The sequence below is a fragment of the Dendrobium catenatum genome, unplaced genomic scaffold, assembly GCF_001605985.2.
Source record: "Dendrobium catenatum unplaced genomic scaffold, ASM160598v2 fragScaff_scaffold_671, whole genome shotgun sequence".
Lineage (NCBI taxonomy): Eukaryota > Viridiplantae > Streptophyta > Magnoliopsida > Asparagales > Orchidaceae > Dendrobium > Dendrobium catenatum.
In genome coordinates, this window is record NW_021319133.1 from 933857 (window position 1) to 943863 (window position 10007).

A 10007-nucleotide genomic window follows, 5' to 3' on the forward strand; every position below is an offset into this window, starting at 1 on the left:
GAGAGGAGGTTTGAATTATTTCCAAGAGGAGAGATTGGCTTTAGGAAATAAATCCAAGGAGGGGGCTATATGGGTCCGGCGGCATAGGGGATTATGGAGGGATTTATGGAAACCTTTAATGCTACCTTGAGTTAGGGAATTAAATTTGGGAAGAGATATTTCACCCCTATTTAATTTAAAACTCAAAGAGGAAGGTATTTGGAAACTTTCCTAAAATAGGATTGGTATTTTAAGTAACTTTTCAAATTCAAATAAATTTGAATTTATAAAGTAGTTGAGTTGCCTAAAATATTCAAAACCAATTAAGAGAGGGGTAATTGCAAGCAAAGATGGAGGGAAAACTCAAAGGGGAAGGGGCGGCGGCTTGGACTTGGGTTCGGTTGGGTGAAGGGCCGGCGGGTGGGGTGGGGTTTTGGGTAAGTGGATCGGTGGTTGTGTGGGGGAAGGAGGGTGTTGGTTTGAGGTGGTGGTGGTGGTGGGATGAGCCAACGGGTATGATGGTGGCGAGGGTTGGAGGGATAGGGTGGAGAATGAGAAAAAGAACAAAAAAAATACGACGAACTAGCCGCGAGCCTGGACTCTTCCAAGGCTGGCGGGTGATATGCTTTCCTATCCAAGGGTTCTTTCTCTCAAACACTCTCAAGCTCTCATAAGGAACTCAAACACTGAAAATTTTTATCATTAAATCATTAAACATGAAAAGAGAACATACGGGCTATATATAGCCTCATACAAAGGACTCAAAATAAAAAAACAACAATGCCCTTTAGGCTTACACATGACTTCCCTTTAGAAAGGGGTAAGAGCGGAAAATAACAAAAGCAAATACAAACATAAAATAATAAAAGACAAATACATAATACTACTCAAAATACATCGACTAGATCGTGGCCGTAGATCGACGGCCACGGCTACGTCTCTGATAGACTTTCCAAGCTCCGATGTCCCCATCACACTTCCTCCTCGCATCAGATTCTGCCAACTTTTCAGGTCGTTCATTTAATTATCACTTTTGGTTGCATGAAACAGACAAAATAAATTAAATAAAATTCAAACAACAAAGTAAAGAATTATTGGTATAACCTATGTATATAAAAGAGATTATATAGAAATTAAATATACATCTCAATTATGAAATAGTACAAATGAAATTTTGCAAAAATATACCAATGAGGATATACAGAAAAATTGAAATAAAAAAAATAAAATTATTTATTTTTTCAGTCAAATGTACTTCTCAAATACAATCAAATTAAAAAGTTAGTTATGAAAAAAATTAACTAATAGATGTACTATTATATGATATATATGACTATGAGAAATATGGGAGTCGAACATTGATCTCTTGGAGCAGAGACGTTGAGGAAGATGCCACTGTTGCTGCGTTGATGCTGTCAAGAAGAGACCTATTTTACCCTAATGTTTACCCCTTGCATTTATATTCTTTTACATGGGAGGCTGGGAGCTCTTGCACTCTTCCGCATTCAATCTAATTCCATATAAAATAATGACTTATAATAAAATTTTACTAACAATCCTTATGATTTAAAAGGAAAACTTAACACATTTTTTCTTAATAAAATCTCAATTATTACATAAAATTAGTCGCGATACAATTTAAATGACAAGAATAAGGGTAGAAATAACCCAAAGGGAAGAATTAGGTCTAACATTAATGCAATGAGCTTTCTATGCTCATTATAGATCATCACTTTCTATGCTTTCGGTATAGGTATTCTTTTAAAATTTACTGTTGACAACCTTGACCCCCTCCACAGCATCACTGGCCATATTGTCAGATTTTATTAAGCTCACCTGTTGATGAGCTCCCTAATTTTCATTTATTATTTTCCCTATGAAGAAGTTAAATGCAGCATACTACACATCCCCTTCCCATTTATGTCAAATAATCATTCATCTTTTTTCATTAAGTATGTTCGCCTTGTCCCCAACATCTATCTCTATTCTCAGTTAATATCAAGAAGTGCTATAGAATCCTCTATGGAAACATCTTTTTGATGTTGTGATGGTTGCTCTACGTAGTTTTCATACATGAGATTTAGTTGTTACCCTATTTGGGGTTAATCAATTGCTTGTTTATTGGTGCTCACTATCATTTTTCATTCTAATGGCTATTTCGATCATTACAAAATTTAGCTGGTTATAAAAAGGTTCACAAAGTCTATGGGATAGACTATTTTGACACCTCTGCTATTGCTAGGCATAATTTAGTTAGAATTATTTCATATGGCCATCTATGATGCACGGACACGGACACGGCGACACGACACGACACGACACGGACACGACACGGACACGGACACCGACATGGGACACGACAATTTTTTAAAATATAGGACACGGGTGCGGCGTGGACACGACATAATAATTTTTTAATATAATATATAGAAATTAATGTGATATTATATTAAAAATGACAAGCAATAATAAATCAATTTCATGATAACTTGTTTAGCTTATAACATAAAGATGTTTAATACAAAATGTCTAATACAACCACAAAAATATAAGCAAAAAATCATTTGGTACAACATGAAGGTCCAACTACTCAATAGAGGGAATGATAGAAATAGATTCAGATGTTGGTATTTGGCTTTCAATATCATCATCATTGAATATCATTGCTTTCAACTCTGGTTCATCTAGAGAAAGATTTGCAACCTCCAATAATCCCATATCATCAAGGCACTCGAACCCATCTCCAGCAACATCCCACATCTTGTTATCACCTGTCATATAAAGTGGGGTTTTTCTTGATAGAAGACGAAGATTTGTATGCACATAAACTAAATCTTCAGCATGTTGTGGAGTTATTTTATTCCTCTTCATTGATTGAATAAATGAGTATGTGCTCCATTTTTTCTCACAACAGGAAGAGAATGATACTTTACCAAGAAGTTTTATTGCTATTGTTTGAAGAAGCGGTGTTGAAGCTCCATGAATCAACCACCACATTTTGGATCCATCCTCCATCTATCAACCAAAGATTCTTGATCACCAAAATCCTCTAAATATCCATAGAATTTTGCTAAGTTCTATATTAATTTTTCTTCTCTTCTCCTCATTTGGGAAATATCTTTTCAGGCATATCTTTCTCATATTTGAAACTTCTAAATCTTTTTGTGGTGAGACACGTTGAGGGTCTTCTTGAAGCCATTCTTTACTTGAAGCCATTTTTTACTTGAATACCTTCAAATAATACAAAGCATATAAAATTATCTGTTCATTTACCAACAAATTTAAATTAATTTAAAAGATGAATATAAATATACATTGGATTTAATGAATGAGCCAAACAATGCAAATGTGTGTTGCTTTTGCTCCACCTATCTTCAAGAATGGTATAGACAATGCTCCAAAAATTTGAATCTTCATCATGTGACTTTCTTTCATGTCTGTATATAATTTCTTTCACTTTTGCTAACATAGAGTCCCACATCTCATAAATCAAATGTAGGCATGATTTAGCTGTGTCAACCTCTCTCAACATATCATAAATTGGATCAGTGAAAGTCAAAATGTAGTCTACATTATCCCACCACAAATCATCTAAGACCTTTTCTTTAACATATCTTGCCTTCCCAACATCATCTTTTCAATAGCAAGACCACATCTCACTAATCACCATAAATTGAAGAGCATGTTTAATTTGTTTGAATCTTCTTAACATGATTATTACAGAGGCAAAACGAGTTTCAGCAGCAGTTAACATTTTCAAGTGGGAGAAATCATTAAACGCGGGGTCAAGGGGCAGCGCCCCTGCGGGGTTTCTGGGGGCTGCGCCACCGGAACAAAATTTAGGTTATGGCATATGTACACAAATTGCTTCTCTTCTTAGTCAGACTTTGATGAGGGCATCAAATTTTGACATGTGTACCATCGCCGGAGAAGCCGATCGACGGCCTTGATTCAGAGCTTTTATTTTTGATGCTTTAGTTTCTTTTTCATGACTTTTATTTCATGTTTTCCTTTTGTACCCCTATGAGGGAATTAGTACTTATTGTAGCCCAAGGGCGTTTTCGTCTTTTTTCATTTTATTTCCTGATAGCCTATATAAAAGGCTTTGTCATTGTACTTGAGATTATTGCTTAATGAAATGAAAATTTGCTCTCTTTGTTCTCTTTATGAGTGCATGAAAAGATCTCTTAGTGAGTTCTTCCTTTGAGATCTCTTGGTGAGTTCTCTAGTTTTATTTTATTTTGTTTGTTCATCATCTCCCTCTCATTAGAAGTCCCACAAAATCCCCTTCCCCTAACCCTAGCCGCCGGTCCTTCTTGGATCTTGCCGCCGGCCACCACCACCATCTCGGCCAACCACCTCCCCGACGCTCCTTCCCCTTCCGGCCAACTCCTCTCCCTCACCCTATGTTGAATTGGAAATTTAGAATTCTTTCCAAATTTGGAATTCCAAATTAGGAAAGTTTGCATGATTGAATCAAATTTCAATTTACTTTAATTTGGAGTTTTCAAAATACTTGTCCACATCATCCACCTAAATTTGGAAACTCTTCTTCCTCTCTCCCCAACTCTCTCTCCCTCTATTCATGCCGCCGGCCCTCCCCTATCAAGCCCCAATTAAGTTTGGCCCAAACCAATCCCAAGAATAAACTAAATTCATAAACACTCAATATCCCTAACCCTAGGAAAATTCTCTTACTAAAAGCAAACAATAAATAGTAAATCCCAAAAAAGCCATTCCAATTTGATTTCCCCTCCTAATGACCCCCTAAAATCTTCTCTAATGACTGCTGGACCCCACTTGGATAGAAAGCAAGGGAGCCTTTGGGCAGAAATCTTGCTTCTGCTCCGTCGTTTTGGCACGGGCCGGTCCCGTCTGTTGATCCAGCTGGGCCGGTCTATCAATACCCCCCTCTCAAAGAACCCTTTTGTCCGCAAGATGAAAAGATGGTTCCCTCTTTAATTTCCTCGTCGTCACAAACACTTGAGAACATGAAGAGTTTGGTCTTTACATCTATGGCCCGGTGTATACCTCTCCTCATATATGAAACAGAGTCCTTTCACCCTCTTTTCTTGTAACTCCCTTTCTTTAAGCTTCTTGAAGTTTTCCCCTGGTCTTCCTCCTACAGTCTTATCCTTCGGGGTCTCCCCCGAAGAGTACCTGGTATCAGATCCTTTGATGCCAAAAAGGTGGTTGTCATTATGTACGAACCGCATGAGTTGCTGATGCATTCATAATTTTTGTATTTTATTATCAAACATTGAACATTAGTTTTTCATTTTGTTTTATATTTTTTTTAGCTATCCAATGATGGAAGATATCCAATGATCATGGTAGGTTGTGCTGGGGCTTTGGTAAACCTTGGTTTGCTAGCTTGTTTGGGTCCCTTGGGCTGCTGTTGGTTCTTGTGTTGAGCTTATGGTTCTCGGTTTTGAGCTGGTATTGATGTTGGGAGGTGGTGGTTGCTTTGGTGTTGAGCTATATTTTAAAGTGCTAGCTCATTATTTTTGAGATCTTGGTTAGCTCATAATGAGCTGAAGTTTAGCTCATTTATTTTAGAAATAGTGGAAGCTCATTATGGTGAAACTTGGCCCTTTCTCTTCCCCATGTTGCCTCTCGGTTTCCTCCTTGTCTCCTCGGTTTCTCTTGGGCTTTTGCTGTTCCCGTGGCCCTGGCTGTTTTTCCTGTGCCTGCGGTTCATTCTCTGTGCTGGCTGTTCGGGACCCCTGTTGGCTGGGTTTCCCGTGGCTTCCAGCTGGGATTTCCGTGGCTTTTTGCTCTGTTTCCTGGGCCGGCTTGGGAGCTGTTGTTTTGTGGCTGTTGGCCTTTCATTTCCCTAAATCTAATTGGTTTAGTTGGAGGTGCTATGGCTGTTTGGTTCCCCTCTCTTGCCTATATATAGATGTTTTGGAAGGAAAAGGCTGTTGGAAATTGTTGAGCAAAGTCTCTAAAACCTGAGGGTTTTCTCTTCTTCTTGGAAAAGCTTGAGAGCTTGTTCCACTTCTTTCTCTTCTCTACTTCGTCTGGGCTTCTTACCTCTTCTTCTCTACGCAAGTTCCACCCCACATGTATCTTTCTTCTTGAGTTTCCTAGTGTTGTTGGTTGGCTGATTTGGGAGCATTTGCCGGAGGAGTTTGGTTGGACGTTTGGACCTTCTTGCTGCGGTGGACCATTTGTTTGCTAGCCTTAAGCACATACTTTACTTAACCTACAGTTCGATACATGTGAGGAAACCGTTCTGTCGGCTGAGAATAACATTTTTTTTTCTTTTGTTTCGTTTGATTTCAATTCTCAGTTTGTCCATCGGTTTTGTGTTTTAGATGATTGCTACTATTTGAAATTGAGTTTGGTTATAGAGTTGCCCATTGTTATCCTGATCTGGCTTTTTCTTTCTAGTTTGCTTGCATCAGTTGCTGCCTCCAATCCCACTCTCTAGGTGCCTCTGATCCTCCACTAACTGAGCTAGCTTCATAGACTCTCCCAAATCATGAGGCCTCATCACTCTGATTGATGCTCGAATTTCTGATTTGAGCCCTTTCATAAAGTTTCCCTCTAGTATTGTCCTCGGATGCCGGTCCAGTCGGTTGGCTAGGTGCTCAAACTACTCACGGTATTCCACCACCATCCCTCCTGACGTTAGAGCGAAAGACTGCTCATAGAAGTCCCCTTCCCTGCTGGTTTCAAAACATTCCAACAACAGTCCTCAAACTTCCTCCAAGTTTGTATGGGTCACCTTGTATCCCTCCACTGGTACCATGCTAAAGATTTCCCCTCCAAGCACATCCCGGCTGCCAGTAGTCTCTCCTCCTCTGTCAACCTATTGACGATAAAGTACATTTTCACCTTGTAGATCCACCAATGTGCATCATTTCCCTAAAAAATAGGCATCTTCAGCTTCCTTACCCTCGGATCTCATCCATCCCTCCTGTTTCCTTCATAATTTTTCATTTCCCAAGGGGGTAGTTCCCCCCAAGTATCCCAATCATCCCTTCTACGCTCGTACCCAAAAATTTCAACAACTTCCCACCTTCTCTTTTCAAATTCAGCACCTCTTGGATCATAATAAGCCCTTCTCCTCTCAAATTCAGCCCCACTTTGGTCTTAATTAACCATTTCCCTTCCAAATACCACCCTTCGTTCACGCCCGATCTCCTCACGCCTCTCCCCATTAGATTTGATTTATGTTAAGGTAGAGGTAAACTTAAAAAGACTTGGTTAGAAAATATTAGAAATGACCTTTTTTTTATTAGATTTAAATGTGATTTTGACTGTTAACAGGACATAATGGAAAAAAAAAAGATTCATGTAGCCGAGCCCACATAGTGGGATAAAGATTTGTTGTTGTTGTACTATTTTTAATGAAAGAAGTAAAAAAAGAGAAGGAGAGGAAGAGAGAGGATCAGAGAGAGTGTGATAGTTGTGATGGCGAGAAAGAGGGTGATATTGGGAGAGGTTGGAAGAGCTTGAGATTGAGAGATGATGCATGTTAAGACAAAGATAGTTAGGGAAATCAAGAGAGAGAAGAGAGAGCTAGAGAGAGTTTTTTTCTATGTGACCGACTTAAGAGGTGCTTAGTTTCAACTGGATGTTATGAAGACATGAAGTGATGTAAAACGTACATGCGATGATGAGTTACTTAATGAATTTGCACGCTTAATTTTTAGAGCACAATAATTATATCCTTAGAGTGGTTTTGAACGACAAAATAAAATACAAAGAACGGTGACATGAGCTTAGGCTAAATCACATGCATGGAAGTTAAGAACGTAGAACAATCAATTTAATCTAACGTGACATGCATGAATGATTTTGATGCGGACGAAATGAGTTGTTATCCAGACGCCAAGGAGCCACCACTCGATGTCTACTTCCTCTCAAGCCCCAAAACCACCACAGGAACCTTGGTATCTTCTTTCTTTGGGTGGCTGCCATCAATTCCGTTCTACATCAGATTTTCAACAAGATATCCCTATATTAACACTGAGGCAAGTCACCTTGAGACATTCCACTCATTCAACTCTCTAAGATTACTAGGTTTTAGCGGAGATCAATTAACAAGCTCCATATGAATCCATTAAGCCACAAAGTAAGGTAACTAAGGAAATAAGATATTAGGAAAAGAGTTCACCATTATCAAGCAATAATCAGTGGTTGGAAGCTTCTAAACAGCATCCTCCTTACTCTCCAAGGTTGGGACAGCAGTCTAGAAATTTGTGGGCAGCAGCAACAGTGTTGGAAATTCACCAAAACTGCTGGGCAGCTAATTTCCGCAGGTGGAGGCATATTGACAGCAATAGGAGCCTTCCGGATGAAGGCACGATGTTGGAAGACATGCAAAAATTGATGGACAGCAGCTGGGGATGTGTAGACAGCAACAAGTGATGGTTGAGAAGACCTTTTGGCACCTGTTACTCTTCAAACAACAGACCAAACAGCAACCAGTGGGGCGGGACAGCAGTTTGCCACATCGGGAGGATCTTGGGTAGCTAGGTGGACCTTCAGGAGAAGTTGGACAGCAGGATGGTCTGCTGCAATTTTTATACAGCTATTAAGAATCCCTTCCCGGGAAAGAAAATGTGAGGGAAGGGGTGGAGAAGGGGCGGCTCCGGCTACATGGAGAGTAGGGAATTTTCTTTCCGGTAATCACAATCAATAGCAGGAAAAGATCCATCCGTTATGAATTAATTGGATTCCAAATTAAGAAGTGATTGAGAATCATTATTGGAAAGAAATAAAGGAAAAGAAGAGGAGGGGGTTGAAGTAGAGAAGCCTAGGTTAAAAATTTGAAGTTAGTTCTCAGATTTAGAGGGAGGGAAACTTTAATTTGAAATTCAAATTAATCCCCAAATGGTGGCTTGATTGGGGCGGCAGCCAAGGGAGGTTTAATGTGGATTTAATGAGGGTCTAGGTGGCGAATTGGAGAGAGAATGGGGCTAGAGAGGAGGCCGGCCACATAGGATGAAGTTTGAGGTGTTTTCATGTAAAATGATGAACCCGATCAAAAATCATGGTTCCATTGTCCCATGTTGTAATGGACTTTGGTCTACATAGTTAGCTGAGGTGTTTGGCACGTAGTGATTGAAGGATCCTTATAAGTAACCATGAGTTGAGTTGTTCAAGAGAACCGTATAGACCAAGCATGAATTTTTATCTAAAAAGTCAATTTTGAGTTGACCTTAACTATGTGCATTATATGATTCATAACTTAAAGGACTAAAGCTATTTGGGAATGTACGGGCTACAACCATGATCACAACATTGTGCGGTAAACCACCCTATCATTGGACCCCTATCGTGATCTTTATTTATCGACGTTATTTTGTGGCGAAACAACCTGTTTAGTAGACACAGGCCACTCCTTATTGCCATAATTTCTTTTGAAGATTATCTTAGTGACACACCTGATATGACATTTGACTCTTTGTGAGTTGAGGTTGATATCAAATTTATCACCATACCATCACCAAATTATTGTGAAGGGCTGACAATTGTTGCTTTAAGCTTGAGGTGATAGATTTTTACTTGAATATGTTATATTTTATATTAGAAATTCTGTTTTTTTTTGTATTTTTTTATAGATATAGCCTTGAAATAATCTATATTGGGATTTTCGAGTATTTTAGAAATTAGATCTACTATGGTTGAGGTTCTTAATCAAAATGACTATCATCGGGTATTTGAATACTTTCATTTTGTTGCTTTCAACATTATTAACTCTGCCAAGTTACTTGCAAATGTTCGGGTCTATGATTACCAATCTTGGTTGCATTTGAAAATACATTTACTTTGGTAAATGCATGGGAGACCTTATGCTAACTTAACATAGAATATCTTGTCCTTTTAGATTTATTATGTTTACATTAATGAAATTCCAGTCACAGTGGAGAGGAGGATTAGACTTGAAATATGAGACTTATGACCCTATTATATATATATATATATAAAGTTGCCCATTCGAGAATTGTGTATTTATGTTGGTAAATTTGATTTTAAAAGAGAGTTCTTGAAGTTTAAAAATGATTGCTGTG